This window comes from Elephas maximus, chromosome 17 (assembly GCF_024166365.1).
Source record: "Elephas maximus indicus isolate mEleMax1 chromosome 17, mEleMax1 primary haplotype, whole genome shotgun sequence".
Classification (NCBI taxonomy): Eukaryota; Metazoa; Chordata; class Mammalia; order Proboscidea; family Elephantidae; genus Elephas; species Elephas maximus.
In genome coordinates, this window is record NC_064835.1 from 79,739,124 (window position 1) to 79,757,767 (window position 18,644).

An 18,644-nucleotide genomic window follows, 5' to 3' on the forward strand; every position below is an offset into this window, starting at 1 on the left:
AAAAAAAAAAAAAATTTTGAGCCACCAAAGTTTGGAAAGAGCTTTTTTATGCCATGCACATCTCCTAGGATTAGAAACAAAACATCTCAGTGGTGTTTGTCTTAATATTTTTAGAAAATCTCTGAAAGAGAAACTTGGAAATGCCTTATGCATGCATGATAGTATCTAAAGCTAGTAAGAGCCAAAAAAGCTCTGGGGTGGGGAGATAAATTTACATGTGCGTAAACATGACTCAAATGTTTTGAGGAGGCAGAAAGGCGGGGACGTGGAATCAGGCTAAGCGATACGAACTCTGAGCTCTTGATTCCAACCTCAGACTAGACTGGGAAATAGTAACGAATAATACCCTAGATAAACAGTACAAATGTGTCATTTTTCTCAAAAGAAACCATAAAGGATCATTTACTAAGACGTTTAACCCTATCCTTACAAAATACTATGCATTACATTTATGCCATCCTGGTTACCATACAAAAGGGGCATAACTGAGGCTGAAAAGGTTCCAAAAAGATTTTTGGAAAAGTGATCAAAGAAAGACAGTACATTCACAATGTTTTTGGTAGTAGTTTTAAAGCAAATAAAAGGAAATTCTAATTTATGGTAAAGCAGTAAATGTGCGGAGCCCCGGTAGCATAGTGGTTAAGAGCTCTGCTGCCAACCAAAAGGTCAGCACCTCAAATCCACCAGCCACTCCTTGGAAACCCTATGGGGAAATTCTACTGTGTCCTATAGGGTTGCTATCGGTTGGAACTGACTAGATAGCACCTAATAAAAACAACAGTAAATGTATAGAAATCATTATACCTAAAGATTTTACTGTCCAAAATTATAGATTCAAGTAGAGTTTAAAACAATTTGTGAAGAACAGAAGCAACGTAAGATTTTTTAAGGAAAGCTGACGCATTGGGTGCTATCCTGAAAATCTGAGACGGCCTCATGGAAGTGAAATAACACCTTCTTAGAAAAACTTCTTATTGCCCATCTGAGATGGAGCACCAGATGAACCCAAGGCACTAAACAGTAACTCTTACATTCTAAATCTAGGGTCCCAAAGTATTTATTAAGGCTAAAAAATACTGTTGCTACACAGAGACATATTTTAGCCCACCATCTGTTATTACCATTTTTACTCGTATAATGTGCACCTTCTGCGTTTGCCAACCACGCCCTCCCCCCTTCAAGGTATTTTCATAGATGCCGGTATGCCAATTTTTTTTTTTAACATGTTGGTTTAAAAAAAAAAAAAATAGCATAGCACACTTACAAAAATACCTCACAGGTGGAGGGTGCGGCTGGCAAACAAACGCAGAAGGCACACATTATTTACGTAGAAACTTGGTATATGACTACTGGATCCCAGAATCCACATGCTGTATTATAACTGCAAATAGTATACATTTTTTAAACAACAGGCTAGCAGAGTTCTCATTCATCAGGTAAAAATTTCTTAAGAATCCTTTATCTGTTTGCTTCTCTTACGCTGTAGACTTATCTTCTGAATATCAAAGTTGGAATCACACCTGTACTAGACCGAGAGTAGGCTGATGGCAGTTCTCATGTATCTTTGTAGTCCTAACCCTGATACAGCACACAGATGGCCCAGCCCCAACTCAGTACATATTCAAGAACTATCTGTTCAGCTGAAAAAAATGAAGCACAACAGCACTTCACAGTTTGCAGGTTCCCACCATTCTGTTTCCCATCTACATGCTCAAAACCATTGCATGCTAAAGCAGGAAAAGTCATAATCTAATTTTTGAACCAAGTCCTCTGAAAGCTTAAATTTAAAGTGGTTCGACAAATTAGGGCTCCGTTTATTGTTACTTTAGTAGCTTCAAAGCTACTGCATAAATGAAGCTTTGGATGTAAAAGCAACAACTTCCCTGGCCTGTTTTAAGCAGAAAACTGACACGTACCTTTGGCACACGGAGTCGAGTGGCAAAATGCAGAACTCTTCAAAGAGGTTAATTTTGCAGCTGATGACACCTCTGCAGCCACAGGACCTTCCCCAAATTCTCAAATTCCACTCAAATCTCAGCAGAAAGTTACTATCTCAGAAACAACTTATATAAAAGGAACATAGGAAATCTGAAAAGAAAGAGAAAGAACCACATGTCAGAAGGGCTGGCTTGTTTGATTTTAAGTGGCCATCTTTAAGATAACTGGTTATTTATTTGCCTGAAACCAGTGTTTTTCATCTACCTTCACTTCAAAAAAAAAAAGTTGCTTTGGGTATATAGATCTCTGCGACAAAAATTCTCTCGCCCTTCTACCCCGCCCATTTCCCACGTGAGCCATGAAGCAGAGGTTGGGGAGAATCAACACACACTGCGTGAACAGCAGGGGAGGGAAGGGCTGGGGAGAAAGGGGGCAGCCAGCAATGATCAAGGCATAACCGAGGGAGTCCCTTCCAGCCCTCCTTTCCCTATTTACTACCCTCCACCCACACCCTTCAAAGCCTGCCACAAAAAAAGGGAGGGTGCCGAGTGGAAAGAAAGCAAGTCTGGGAGCCAGCAGAGGAGGAAGGTTGCAGCAAGTATGGATATTACTTAGAGACTCATTCCTATCTTGGAAGTCTCTAAAAACATAACATTGCTGGGACTGCACTGGCCATTTATTGAGGGATGTCACCAACTAGAGACATAGCACTGTGCCGAAAACATCCCCCACTGGTCAGAAATCTGAGAATGACATTTCAAAGCTACCAGGAAGTGAAGATGGAGAGAAACCTGCCAGAGGTGACCTGGTCTCCCTCCTGGTTGTCAAGCATTTGTTGCTGCGGTATGTTGATGACACTTGGGTAAATATTTTCAGTCCTTGAATAACATTTTAGAGGGGCCCCTGGAGCCCTCTGTGGACTTCAGAGTTGAGTCCGCTGACATTTTTAATTACATTTCAAACCCAGAGGGGAAATGTCTTGACAGTTCACTCAGAGAAGATCTATTAATTCACCACTTGCATTATTGTGACCCAAAATGTTAAATACCCCACAGAAAAATCGAACCCTATTTCAGTCAAAAAGAAAAATTCAAGTAGGACTATCATAAAAAATGTTATAAGGCAAGTTCATAAATTTTGATTAAACAATTATTCCTCTTTATGGATTTCTCTAGCAGTATCTTAAAGGCTGCATACTTTCAAAAAGATATATGATTTAACAAGAAAAAATGATTACCAAATATAATGGGAATTATAGACAGGGCAAGATTTTAAATGTATACCAAGAAGACGGCTCTCTTCTCTCTGCTAAATATTTACAACAAAGTGACAGGCTCTCTCGAAGAGGAGGTACTGGCATTTGAACTCAGGTCCTGGCCAAGGATTCTGATTTCTCACTGCTGACGTTCCTGACCTCTACATGCCACCTACTGAAGAAAGCCACCATCTAAACATATAGCGATGTGCTGGGTAGCTAACTTAGTTATCTAGTGCTGCTAAAACAGAAATGCCACAAATGGATGCCTTTAACAAATTTATTCTTTCACAGTCTAGGAGGCTAGAAGTCCAAATTCAGGGTGCCAGCTCCAGGGGAAAGCTTTCTCTCTCTGTTGGCTCTAGGGGAGGGCCTTGTCATCAATCTTCCCCTGGGTCTAAGAGCTTCTCAGCTCAGAGACCCCAAGTCCAAAGGACATCCTGATCCTGGCACTTCTTTCTTGGTGGTAATGAGGTCCCTGTGTCTCTCTAGTCACTTCTCTCTTTTATATTTCAAAAGAGATTGACTCATGATAAAACATAACCCTGTAGACTGAGTCCTACACCTCATAAACATAACTACCTCTAACACCATGAAGATTTACAATGCATAGCTAAATCACATCAGTGACAAAATGGTGGGCAATCACACAACAACACTAGGAATCATGGCCTAGCCAAGTTGACACACATTTTGGGGGGCCACAATTCAATCCAGAACAGTAGCCATGCCCCCCAAAATGCTACTTCTGTATCACTATTTTCAGGTGTTATTCTAGACAAAATTTCATTCGTCTGGAGTCAGACTTCCTTAGGCAAATGCTAGGTGGTATTGGTCCAAATATGGACCTCCTTCTCCAGGTACTTGTGCTCTCTAGAGTAATATTATTAAATTCTCCTAATAACCTTCCAGCATAGACATTAATACACAAATTTACAGATGAGTTAACCTTCTCAGAGAGGTTAAAGGTGAAGCTTAATAAGCTCGACCGTTGGTAATTCAGACCTTCAAAACTTCAAACCCAGTGTTCTTTACCTGCCACAAGCATGGGTATTACTTAGAAACTCATTCCTTTCTTGGAAGTCTCTGAAAACACAATTTAGAAAAGAAGCTCATCAAACTAATAGCAAAACAAACGCCAGGGGTCTGAGAGCCTTACCTACTAGCCCGAAGCAAAGGAATAACGAAGGAGATTTGGAACCCAGTCCTTCCATACTCTGTACAGTAGGCAACACACAACACACCGCCTCCAAGCACAATCAGTAAAAGAGAAACCAGATGGAACAGTCCAGAATTTGAATTAATGGGCTAGCTCCAATGAAAGTGACGGCTGTTTTAAATCAATTTAAAGGTGCCAGTGGCCATCTGGGATGAAATACAGAAAGGAAGGTCACCACGTTTTCCTTAAGAAAAGCATTTCACTGGCAAAATGTCAATGTGCTCAGCATATACCTTAAATAAAACAGAAATAAACAGACGACCAAGACCTCTCTTTATGGGTTTCACTGAAATCCGCCCACTGCTTATGCTCAACATGGGGCTATCAGCTTATTCAAAACTTGTGTTAAAGACTAAGCATTTCAAATCAGGTTATAGTCACAACCTGTGATCTAAACACATCAGAAAAAAATATACTTGTGGGGAAAAAAAATCAAACTGCGAGATAAACACTATCAGGCACAAGGTAATAAGTCTGGAATGTAGAAAGCCCTTACCAAAGAATTTACCCAAAGGTTTTCCACAAAGCCTGCTTTGAGCATATGAGAGAACACAAGAAACGGGCGTATGTTTCTTCTAAAACATTTCTCCACTAGTCCAACGTGCATCTCCCTTTAGAAATAATACAGGAAGAGTAAGGGTGGAAAGGAATTAACACCAACACCCAATGCATCTCTTTCTCTTATTTGAACCCTTAATAATATGACATTTTCCACAGTAAAATCCAAGGGATTATCTGTGTTCTCTGCAACACTGAGAATTGGTTTTTCTCAGCTACTGCTTGAAAAACACAAACCACAACCTGGGGATTTTCAGTCTTTTTTTTTTTTTGGAGGCATTTAGATGGCAAGACTTATCCCAGCTGTGAGCGCCCACTCTGGGTTTGCATTCCTCAGCACCGCGGTCTGCAAACCCAGGTAATACTTCCCGTTCTCCAGGTAGAATCTGGTATCAAGGCACCCCTATGCAAGCCGACCGCCTCCATTTTAAATTCCCAGTGCCTGGTGCAATATAGGAGCCCTGGTGGCGCAGTGGTTAAGAACTACGGCTACTAACCAAAAGGCTGACAGTTTGAATCTACCAGCTGTCCTTGGAAACCCTATGGGGCAGTTCTACTCTGTCCTATGTGGTCACCAGGAGTCAGAATCGACTCCATGGCAATGGATTTTTTGGTATGATATAGGGTAGTGTCTTCTGGGCAGTACTGTGCCATTTCCTTCAAACCTTAAGAGTCAAGTGTTGCCACCCACACCCAATAAGCTTTACTCAATTCAAGTCATTAAGGGTTAATAACCAGGTAATGTGCTTGCCCTACTCTGCTAACTGCCCAAGGCTGTGTGTCTTTTGGGCTCAATACTGCTGGACATATTACTCCTCCTGCTTTGGAGTGGCCTATTAGTCCAGATGACTGAAACCATCAAAAGGTTCACTTTCAGAAAGGTCATGTAATACTACCTTCTCCTCCTCGACTGACGTTAACTAACGGGCAAGGAGAAAAATTACCACGTACTGGTCCAAGTGAAGAGCTCTGGTAGTGCAGTGGTTGAGAGCTATCGCTGCTAAACAGAAGGTCAGCAGTTCAAATCCACCAGCTGCTCCTTGGGAAACACCATGGGGCAGCTCAAATCTGTCCTAGAAGGGTCACTGTACATCAAAATCGACTGAATGGCAGTGGGTCTGGTTTGGTTTTTGGCCAAGTAAGGCAACGCTCTCTTGCTTTATTTTCACTTCAGCCTCATGAATCTTCACAGTAACCCCATGATATATACCTTCCTTTTCAGCTCAGCAACCAAACTGCCAGGTTGTGTCCCCACCTGATATCACACAAGCTTGTCTGATTGTAAAACCCAACCATGCTCTCTTTCCTCACAAAGATTAGCACTAAAGGGCTAGAACCTTGAGACTCATCACAGACGAATGTATTCTGCTGCTACCATGTGTCTGGAGCATCACACAAGGACAGAGTTGCCAAAACCAGCTGCCCTGGAGTTGACTGTGACTCATGGCAATCACGTGTGTCAGAGTAGAACTATGGTCCATAGGGTTTTCAATGGCTGATTTTCCTGAAATAGACTGAGGAAAGCCATTAGGTGGACTCAAACCTCCAACCTTTCGGTTAGCAGCTGAAGGGTTTGCCCCGTCTGTACCACCCAGGGACTCCAGGGTAATGCTGCATCAAAGAAGCAAGCCCGGGAATGCATATGTTGTTTTTGTTAGTTGCCTGGAGTTGACTTTGACTCATAGTGACCCCATGTGACAGAGTAGAAATACCCCATAGGGGTTTTTTTGGGCTGTAATCTTCACAGAAGCAGATTGCCAGGCCTTTTTTCCTGTGGTACCACTGGGTGAGTTTGAACCTCCAACCTTCCACGTGATAGCAAAAATGGGAGGAAAAACACCCCAGTACTAATTTCTAACACTCAAAACAACTTCAGAGAGACAGCACATGAGACTCAGGTGGGTGTTTGGCAAAGAGAGTAACTGGTTGGATTTTGAGCTCCCATATTTCTATGTTGTAGAATAATGAAGTTTTCTGCCTTCGAGTGTTCCAGGACTGGGAAAAGAACCGAACTACAAACAGTGGGTCCACCATCCATAACGAGAAGGAACGTATGGACTAAGAAAGAGGCTGTGGGACAGGAGAACTTGGTTCCAGGCTGGCTCCACCACCAACATCCTGTGTGACTGTGTGCCACCTGTTCATGTCCACAACGCAGACTCAACTAGGACCCCACTGACTCCAATTCTGTAGGACATGGCAATAGGCTTTAGGATGATGAAAAATTGATGATATGGTGCGGAACTTTATTAAAGCTAAAATAACAAGACTGGAAAGTCATAATATGAATCTTAAAATGAATTTAAGTTTTACAGGCTACTGCCTTAAAAAATGTATATACAGGAATTTGATCAGAAACACTAATGGCTTATAAAGATTTCTGTTTATATAAACACAACGGTACTCCACTCTCGAAAGGTTTGTTAAGATGTTACTCTAAGATCTCCCCATTGGTGCAAACCACAGTTCTAGAGTCAGACTAGAAGCCTTGCTATACATCTCAGTGCCATAAATAGATAAGCCAATCACACACACTGTTTTTTAAAGGTTCAATAGCATTATTTATTAAGTACAAATGGGATTTAGAGTTTGTCCAAGTAGTTACAAGACCAATAAGAAGTATGCTGAAAAAAAATAAATCTTAAATACTAAAACACACTATTGAATCAAAGTGTACAACCCCCCTTTTGGGGTGGAAAAAAACAATTCGAAGAAATACTGAACTCTTACCTGAGATAAATGAAGCTTACTATGTGATCCAAAAGGTCTCTCCTACCTGTACCTATGTGTAAAGCATTGTTTTTATTATTTTGTTTAAGTTCTTGCACCTTACGTCTTAGGGATGAAGGTTTGAAAGGAAGGAGGAGTCTGAAAGAAAGGTCAAGATAAACGTGCTTGTGGTACACAGAAAAGCATACATGTCTATTGTCCTTCTCCCCTTCTCCTCTCTCCTGTTTCTCTCTCTCTCTCTCTCACACACAGCCTTTTTTTTTTTTTTTTAAATAGAATCTTGAAAAGCGATCTGTAAGGCTAGCCACAGCTGTTATACTAACTGGACAGTGGTAACTACTAATAAACTTGGGTAGTGGAATCACTCCACTGTATGCATTTCTATAACGTTTGACTTTTTATAGCAGTGTTTTACTTTTGCAACACAGAAGAAAAGTGTTTTATACAACGCCATCCTCCTTTCTGCATTTCTGTCCATTGCACAGCCTCCTAACAGAAGCCTGGATGTGCACACACAGGGAGTGTGCCCTTTCTCTCTCTCCCTCTGAAGTACATGCAGCTCCACCAGGCTGCTCCCCTGAGTCTAACACTAAAGCAAGCCCTGGGCACCCACTCTCTCAAACATCTGCCCCTCCTCTCCAACCTGTCCTTTCATCTCTTCTGATGTCCACTACTAAAATGGCTCCAGACTTGTCTCCTAGACGCAGGTCCCACACTGTAGCCAGAGAGGGTTTTCATCAACGCAAATCTCATATCAACCCCCTGCTTAAAATCCTTTACAAGCTCCAGGTGCCTAAACCATGGCAGACAAACTGTTCAAGCAGCAAGCAAGGTGTCCTTCATCATCCGTCCCGGCTGAACTGTCCAGTGTCTACCCAGCACCCACCATCTCTACCTTCCTGTCCCTGATCCTCTCCCTCTCCACCTCATCTCTGAGAACTCCTTTCCCTCCACTTCTCTCAATGCTCTGTGGGTGGGGTCAACTCCTACCCTCTTTTAAGAGGCTGCTCAAAAGTCCCCTTCCCCTGGGGAAGACTTCTGGGATGGCTCCAGGGTCAGTTAAACATGTTTTCTCCTAGGTTCCTTAGTATCTTATAGCATTTTACTACATGTCTTAGTTATCTAGTGCTGCTATAACAGAAACACCCCAGGTAGGGTGGCTTTAACAAATAGAAATTTATTCTCTCACAGTCTAGGAGGCTAGAAGTCCAAATTCAGGGCCAGCTCCAGGGGAAGACTTTCTCTGCCAGTTCTGGGGGCAAGTCCTTGTCATCAATCTTCTCTTGGTCTAGGAGCTTCTCAGCACAGGGACCCCCGGTCCAAAGGACATGCTCTGCTCCTGGTTATGCGTTCTTGGTGGTCAGTGGTCCCCCTCATCTCTGCTTCTTTTATATCTCTCCAAAGAGGCTGATTCAAGATACAACCTCACCTTGTAGACCGAGTCCTGTCTCATTAACATAACTGTCTCTAATTCTGCCTCATTAACAACACAGAGGTAGGATTTACAACACATTGAAAATCACATCAGACAACAAAATGGTGGACAACCACACAATACTGGGAATCACGGTCTAGCCAAGTCAACACTTTTGGGGTACACAATCCGTAGCACTACACCACAGTTTTGTATGCCCATCTATTTTACTAGATCATAATCCCATGAATTCTTACCACAGTACACAGATACAATAAAACCAAAAAATCAAACCAGTTGCCATCTGGTTGATTCCAAGTCTTGGTGGCCCCCTAGATGTCAGAGTACAACTGTGCTCCACTGGGTTCTCAAGGCTGTGAACTTCCAGATCCCCAGGCCTTTCTTCTGAGGTGCCTCTCAGTGGGTTGTGGGTGGCTTCGAACCACCGACCTCTTAATTAGTAGTCCAGTGTCATCCAGGGACTCAAATATTTCATGAATGAATGAAAAGATAGGACCAGTAACAAAACCACCAAACAAACCCACAGTACTTCTCCTTGCTTCCTTCCTCATCTGCATAAGAAGGGATAGATTCTCCAATTTTCAAACACCTATTCATTCTTCAAAATCCAGTCACAATACTGTCACCTCTTGGAACACACTCCTGATTCTCCTACACAGAAAGTCTTACCTTCCCTTCTCTATGCAAAGCTCAACAGTAGCATTCACCACACTGTAACATAATCGTTGTTTTTGCATTTTAATGGAGATGTTTAAAAGTAGAGTATACACCCATCCCCATGTATCTTACCACCCAACATCAAAAATTATAGACACACAGCCAGCACATCAGCCCTCATTAGGACCCGAACACAGACACCATACAAAAAATTATCTCCTCCATATACACTTTAGTGCGTATCACCATCAGAAAAGCACAACTCCATTACCACACTTAAAATAATTCCTTAATATAAATCTAATATCTAGTTAGTGTTCCAATTTTCCTAATTGCCTCATAAACGTCTTTTTAAAGTAGGTTTATTTGAATCGGCATCGAAATGATGCCCACGTGTTACAATTTCTCATATGTCTCTTAAGCCATCTTTTACTCTTATTTTCCCTCCAATTTTCCCCCTTGTCATTAACTTGTTGAAGAAACTAGGTTATTTGTCCTGCAGAATTTCTGCATTCTATTTTTTTTTTTCAATACATTGTAGATCTCATCACGCTGATGTTGTACATATTCCTCCATCCCTGCTATTTCCAGTAAATTAGTGCTAAAGACTAGTTGGGAGTCCCTGGATGGTGCAAACGCTTAACACACTCAAATACTAACCACAAGGTTGGTGGTTCGAGTCCTGTGTAAGTCCTCTTCGTTTGTATACGTTTTCCTGAGTTCTGTGAGTTGTTCTAGCAAATTATCGAATCCCAGGGGGTAGTGGGAGCCTGTAGGTCAGAAGTGAGGGATGCCTAGGGACCCCCAAACCTGTGGCTGGCTTTTGAAGTCTGGGGCAAACTTGGCAGTCTAGAGGACAGTCCGGACGGTCCAGAGGCAGTTCTCTGGAGTGCCTCAGAAGAAAGGCTGGGTGATCTGCTTCCAAAATATCCACCATTGAAAACCCTAGGCAGCACAGTTCTACTCTAACATACGTGGGTTCACCATGAATCAGAATCAACTCGATGCCAACTGGTTAAAGATTAGTTGGATGGGAGAGCCTAACTTTCTTGAGGAGAGGGACCTAGTAATGACCACAGCACTTGGTACTGAGAAGCAGCCCAACTAATCAATGTTTTCAGAAAATGAAAAAAAAAAAAATGAGGGGAGCTCAGGTATCAGAAATGCTGCAAATACATCAAGATCATGAAGCTGGTGGAGGACTGAGGAACTTTTCATTCTGAGTCAGAACCAACTCAATAGTAACAAACAACAACCATATACCGGAGACTCAAGACTCTTACTTATCTGTGTCCACTGCTCCTGTTTTCAAGTGGGCTTCTCCCGGAGGTAGAGGGCATGGGAAGGGATCAACACCTACAGCACTCCACCCTCCATTTCCTGGGTCCTTCCCCTGTCTTGCCTCCCAGGACACTACTTTACCCACTGGGAAAAGGTATATAAAATTTAAGGCTATAAGTTACAAACTAAGCTAAGCATTAAATGATTTGGGGTTTTTTGGCTTTAAGAAAATGGTTTTAAAAACTGACCATCTCATGGGTAGGCTAATGTTATGCAGAACAGCATGGTGCAACGCCACCTCCTCCAGGCAGGTGTGGTCTCATGGGGATTTCAACCACAATTCTATGAAGGTAGCATTTTAAGCCCCAAAACTATCCTTTTGAGGAAACATAATGCTATTATATACTTAAGTCAAATTATGTACAAATATTAAACGCATAGTATTGTAGGATTAACTTTACCCAAAGAATTTGGTCTTTGTCCTTTACCCCTGAGAGGTAACCTTTAAAACTGTGGAATTTCTCCACTGACTGAAGTGTCCTTGATGAGGCCTCCAGACCATACCTGAGGGTTTAGGATAATGAGGTGCCTCTTGGGTGGGGGATGCCAAAGCCAGAAATTCCCACCATGTGTTATCAGCATCACCTCAATCATGCTGATGAAATGAGGTCCCCAAAAAGGCTCTGGACACTGCATTTCCCAGGGCTTCCTGGTTGGTGATAGACACGGATGCATGGGGAAGGGCAGCACATCCCTTTGGGGATATGGAAGCTCCCCGTTGAGAACCCTCCCAGACCTTACCCTATGTAAGGTCTCTTCATCTGTATACTTTTATTATAATAAGACTGTAATCATAAATACAGTGCTTTCCTGAGCTCTGTGAATTGTTTTAGTGAATTATCAAATCCCAGGTCAGAAGTGAGGGGTATATGGGGACCCCCCAGCTTGTGACTGGCTTCTGAAGCCTTGGGCAGACTGGGCAGTCTAGAGGACTGTGCCCTTTAACTTGTGAGGTCTGACCTAGTTCCAAATGGCTAGGGTCCGAGAAAGAAATACTGCCACATGCAACTGAATTGAAAGTGAATTCCTTCAATTTAGTTGGTGTCAGAGATGTGGAATTGGTTGATTCGGTTTCTCTTAAGATACCAAACAATATTTTCCTCTACACTTTTTCTATGAAAGAAAATCTGTACTTTATTTTTTTCCTACAAAGAACACTTCTACTGTTTCATGTGAATCTCAGGATTTTCCCATACCCCAGAATCAATCAAATCAGAATCCTAGAAACCTTTATTTTTTCCCCTGCTTTTCAAGTAAGGCACTTGGGTGTTGTTTTAGAGTCACATATTAAATTTAGAAAGAAGAACACTCAATCTGTTAAACCCACCACTCACACACACACACACACACACACACACACACGTGTACTGCAAGACAGAAACACCCCAAGTGAGCTGTTCAGGTCAGGGCCTTAGTTCTAATTAACTCAGGATTAAGTGGCCGCATCCCCAAGTGTGCACGGCACAATGACTGACTTGTTATAAAATACAGATTTTAGTATTCCAGGATTCCATGTGTTACTCAGACCCTACCTTTGTTCCAGATAACATCACTGGCCTTTTAAGAAATCAGAACAGGATTCTCAACGTCAGGGTGGGAGATAGGATTTTTATTAACAATTAGATGAAGGTACGGGTTAAAAGGACCTGACAATAGCCCGTTTGGCATCTGAAAAGTCTCTAGGAGAACACAGAGTAAGCCAGCTCTGGAGATAAAAGATTGAGAAAGATTCTGTGGAAAGGCTGTTAGATTTTTTTGGGTAAATTACTGGGTAACCGCTGAAACCTTGAGAAGCCTACTACAGAATGAATTCCTTTTTTTCTAAGAAACTGAGAGAGAGTCTTACTACATATTATCCTCTTCCACCTCTGACATTTCCTTGATTTTTGAGGAGAGGTAATGGTCATACAGATAATATACCAAAACCCCCACTGCCGTCCAGTTGATTCTGCCTCATAGCGACCCTACAGGATAGAGTAGAACTGCCCCACAGGATTTCTGATGCTGAAATTTTTTACAGAAACAGATTGTCAAATCTTTCTCCCATGGAGTGGCCAGCAGGCCCGAACCGCTGACCTTTCAGTTAGCAGCTAAGCACTTTAACCACTGAGACACCAGGGATCCTGCAGATAATACAGCACCCCGTAAATGTATCCCGTAAAATCCGTAAAACACGAAATGAAAAGAGAATTAAGTAAATTAAAATTTTCCATTTGAAAAGGCTAATTGCTATGAAAACCTGATTACAGAGAACAAATTTGTGATCTGTGCTGTTATTTCAAGTGAATAAACATTTTAATACCAGTGTTTTTGAAGTATATTTAACGTTTTAAATACTCCTAAAATGCTCAAAGTGTGTTTGCCCACACTTTCCCATATGCCAGACCCTTTCACAATTTTGTACCTCTGTACTTATCCCCCTACTGGGAATGCCCTTCCCCATTCAGCTTCACACCACCATGGCCCAGCCAAATCTACCTCATCTGTCAGTTCTAAACTTTCAGGTATGTCCCCTCTTCTGAGAGAATGTCCTCCATTCCCATAGAAACCACTACTTTACAATATCATAATCTCTCCATTTACATGGTATTATGGATTTTTTTTTTATGGGTTAAATCATGCATCTCCTAAAATGTGTGCTGGAATCCTAACTCTTCAACGAGATGGACTGATACAGTGGCTGCAATGATGGGCTCAAACACGGCAACAACTGTGAGGATGGAGCAGGGCTGGACAGTGTTTCATTCTGCTGTACACAGGGTTGCTAGGACTCAGAACTGACTCAATAGCACTTAACTACAAAATCTGTACATGTACCTAAATTTGGAAATAGGTTTTGTTAATTTGATCATACCCAAGTAGGGTGGGCTCTAAATCTAATCATTTCTGAGTTATAAAGACACCAGAATAGACACAGACACACATACTGGGGAAGACAGAGGCCAGGCGTGGATCATCTAACAAGCCAAGGAAACAAGGAATGCCTGGGGATGCTGACAAGGAAGGAATTGACAGGGTTGAGACCCTGATTTCGACTTCTAGCCTATACCTCTGCAAGAAAATTAATTTCTGTTCTTAAAGCCACCCACTGTGGTATTTGTTACAGCAGCCATAGGAAACTAAGACACAAGACTATTCGGATAGGGAGAGCCTCCAAGGAGAGACCACGGGGCAGCTGTGGATAAAATTACTCCTTTCAGACACGTATCATCCAATAAAATCTCACATCCCTAATTATATCTGTAAGATTTGGTGTAATTGCCCAACACCCTGCATCAGTTAACGCCACACAGAGTCCTCTTCTCCTAATATTCAATCCAAGAGAACCTAACTCCATTGCACAATGTTGCCTCTGAGCCAGACCATGCATATTAACATGGAAGCCTCAGTATAAATAATAATCTTAACTGTGCTGAAACCAAATGACGGTTGTACTTACAAGCTGTATTTCTTTTTTATTTTGATGTTGTTGTTGAGGACATTCACAACAAAACATATACCAATTCACATGTACAATTTAGTGACACTGATTACATTCTTCAAATTGTGCAGCCTTGTTTTCTGAGCTCTTCTTCCCGCATTAACATAAACTCACTGCCCCCTAAGGTTCTCATCTAATCTTTTGAGTTGCTGTTGTCAACTTGATCCTGTACAGATAGTTCTTAAAACAGCATAATACTCAAGGCAGACCTTTTTTATTAGTTAACCTAAACTACTGCTGGTTTTAAGATGACTTCAGGGATATTTTTGGTTTAAGGTTTAAAGATTATCTCAGGGCAATAGTTTCAGGCAACAATCCACTCTCCATGGCTCCATAAAGTCTAGTAGTAGGTGGTGGTGTTAGGTGCTGTTGAGTTGGAACCGACTCATATAACAACTCTGTGTATGACGAAAGGAAACACCGCCCAGTCCTGCGCCGTCCTCACAATCGTTATTATGCTTTAGCCCATTGCTGCAGCCATTTTTGCTGACCCTCTACTTTACCAACTGTGATGTCCTCCTCCAGGGACTGCTCCCTCCTGATAACATGGCCAAAGTATGTGAGATATAGTCGCACCATCTTTACTCTCAAGGAGCATTCTGGCTATACTTCTTCCAAGACAGATTTGTTCAGTCTTTTGGCAGTCCACGGTATATTCAAAATTCTTCACCAACATCACAATTCAAAGGCTTCAATTCTTCTTTGGTCTTCCTTTTTTTATCATCCAGCTTTCACATGCATATGAGGCAACTGAAAACACCTAAGTCTTCAAGGTGACATCTTTGCTTTTTAATACTCTTTTGCAGCAGATTTGGCCAGCGCAATATACTGTTTGATTTCTTGACTGCTGCTTCCATGGGCAGTGATTGTGGATCCAAGTAAAATGAAACCCTTGACAACTTCAATCTTTTCTCTGTTTATCCTGATGTTGCTTATTGGTCCAGTTGTATTTTTGTTTTCTTTATGTAGAGGTGTAATCCATACTGAAGGCTGTGGTCTTTGATCTTCATCAGTAAGTGCTTCAAGTCCTCTTCACTTTCAGCAAGCCAGGTTGTGTCATCTGCACATCACAGGTTGTTAATGAGTCTTCTTCCAATCCTGATGCCCTGTTCTTCTTCATATAGTCCAGCTTCTCGGATTATTTGCTCAGCATAGAGACTAAACAGGTGTGGTGAAAGGATACAACCCTGATGCACACTTTTCCTGACTTAAACCGTACAGTATCCCCTTGTTCTGTCTGAATGACTGCCTCTCGATCTATGTATAGGTTGCTTATGAGCACAATTAAGTGTTCCAAAATTCCCGTTCTTCACAATGTTATCCATATTTGTTACAATCCACACAGTCAAAGGCCTTTGCATAGTCAATAAAACACAAGTAAACATCTTTCTGGTATTCTCTGCTTTCAGCCAGGATCCATCTGACATCAGCTATGATACCTCTGGTTCCATGTCCTCCTCTGAATCTGGTTTGAATTTCTGGCAATTCTCTATCGATACACTGCTGCAGCTGCTTTTAAATGATCTTCGGCAGAATTTTAATGATATTGTTCCATGATTTCTGCATTTGGTTGGATCACCTTTCTTGGGAATAGGCATAAAAATGGATCTCTTCCAGCTGGTTGGCCAGGTAGCTGTCTTCCAAATTTCTTGGCATAGATGAGTGAACACTTCCAGTGCTGCATCCATTTGTTGAAACATCTCAATTGGCATTTTGTCAATTCCTGGAGGCTTGTTTTTTGCTCCTGCCTTCCATGTAGCTTGGACTTCTTCCTTCAGTATCATCGGCTACTGATCATATGTTACCTCCTGAAATGGTTGAACGTGGACCAGTTCTTTTTGGTACAGTGACTCTGTATATTCCCTCCACCTTCTTCTTCAAAAGAAGAGGAAAGTCTAGAGTCCACAAGAATTTTAAATTCTGTTGTGCACTTTACTCCTTTTGATCAGGATTCTACTATGGAATCTCTGATCAGAAGTTCAGTAATGGTAGCCAGGTACCATCTAGTTCTTCAGGTCCCATGGCAAAGAAGGCAGTTGTTCATGGAGATCAAATCATATTTCTTAACTTTACTGCTATAGATTTGTTTTTCTGGACTATCTCATTTGTTAAATAAATTAGCAATAAGCCAATGAGGAACACTCAATCAAAAAGTACTTCTAAATTCTAAAGCTCAAAACATATATATGACTTCTTACAACAGCTGTCCAATTAATACCATCCATAAAGCCATTCAAATGCTGTGTCTGGGCTGAAATCCAATTAAGTCATTTCTGTATGAATGTCCCCAAAAAGCCTCCTGCTGACCCTGAAGTGGAAATAATCATAAATGCCAGATTAGCTGTGTAAGCACTTCCAAAGCTAAAACCAGACAAGAGTATGAAAATCTACATGCCAGGCCTTTTAACTGGGCACAAAGAAAGAAAAGACATTGCAGTGACCATCCGGCAGAAAGTCAAAACCAGTTTTCTTGTCCAACCAGGTCTTCTCCGGTAATCCTCGTCCACCATAAGCATCAATGCTTTCGTCTATTCGTTCACACGCATTACGAGATGATCAACCTGGACTTCACAATGCAATTCCGTGTACTGAGGGGACAGAGTCCAGAAGGGACTCCAGGCATTCCCTGCTTTACAGTACTTCATAATTCACAATTTCACTCAGTCATTAGTAAACCTTGAAGTTTACAACTGCCTCTATGCATACAACTTCTCCTGTAAACATTGCAATCAATGCCAAAACCTCCTTGAGGGGCTGGGGGACTGGAAAGATTCACCTAATGAATTAAATTACTCCCTCACTTTTCTAAACACACCTTGCAACCCATTATTCAGATCTACAACTCAGCCAAATACAGAATACTGAGCATCATGGACCTACAAGTCACTTACAATAGACGAAACCATGCATGTTCTAACATGCATTCCAGAAACGGAAAGGGATCCTGGCCTGTTTATTCCAAACAGATCCTACCCAGAGCTGCCAAATTAGACTGTCTGAGCTCCTACATGGTTTTGATGCAGAACCACAGTTAAGAACCACTGTTGTTAGCTGTCGTCCAGTTGGCCTCTGACTCACGGCGAGCCCATGCACAACAGAACAAACTGCTGCCCAGACCCACGCCATCTCTATGACCAGCATGCAGATCAGACCATTGTGATCCACAGGGTTTTCAATGACTGATTTGCAGAAGTAGATTGCCAGGTCTTTCTTCCTAGTCCACCTTACTCTGGAAGTTTCAATCAAACCTGTTCGGCGTCACAGCAACACATAGGCCTCCACCGACAGACAAGTGGTAGCAGTACATGAGGTACACTGGGCAGAATTCGAACCCAGGTCTCCTGCATGGAAGGTGAGAAATCTTCCAGTGAACCACTTAAGAACTACTATTATAGAGAAAAGGAAAAGAAACAAGAATGACCGATTCAAGAAACTCTTATTCCCTGAACCCTCATAATTCGAATACAAGGTCTGTAGTAAAGAAGACTAATCCAGGTAATAAAAGTTTGCACTGTCTCTGCATACGTTTTAAACTAGATGCAAATCCTCGTTTCGCACCTTACTAGCTATATTATTTTGAGGCTGCCTCTTAGCCTCAGACTAAGTTTCCTCGGAGACAGTGCCAGTCACCTTGTTGACAGAATTAATCGAAAGACACACTTACTCAACGAAAACGTATTCAAATGTGCTGTGTACACACACAGTGCGTAAACATGGCAAAGTACAAACACTGCCCTCAAGGAACCAAAGTTAAATACGAGACAACACAGCACTGCTTTTTAAATCTTACTTGCTACAAGAATATTTGCCTATAAGAAAAACACCAGCTAAACTTTTTTTAAGTAACTTCTAAAAGAGTTGTGTGCTACCCAAAATATCTGCCTATATCTGCCTTAGAACTGACAAAAACTCTAAGGAGACAGGCAAAATTAGTGATTATATCAGTGTAGTTGTTTTAGAAAAAACAATCTATGATACAGTAGAAAGTAGGTCTAATCTCACTTTCCCAGACGGACCGTTAGGAGAAATA

At 41.7% G+C, this 18,644-nt stretch overlaps 1 protein-coding gene across 4 annotated transcripts in view; it reads right to left on the bottom strand.

The window, feature by feature from the left end:
• Positions 1-18,644, bottom strand: part of NCK2 (NCK adaptor protein 2) — a 169,903-nt gene that overhangs the window by 79,950 nt on the left and 71,309 nt on the right. For all 4 annotated transcript variants that reach the window (XM_049856978.1, XM_049856975.1, XM_049856976.1 and 1 more), the window contains one exon: positions 1,917-2,088. The gene's annotated coding sequence lies outside the window, so the exon portion shown is untranslated. The remainder of the gene's footprint in view (positions 1-1,916; positions 2,089-18,644) is intronic.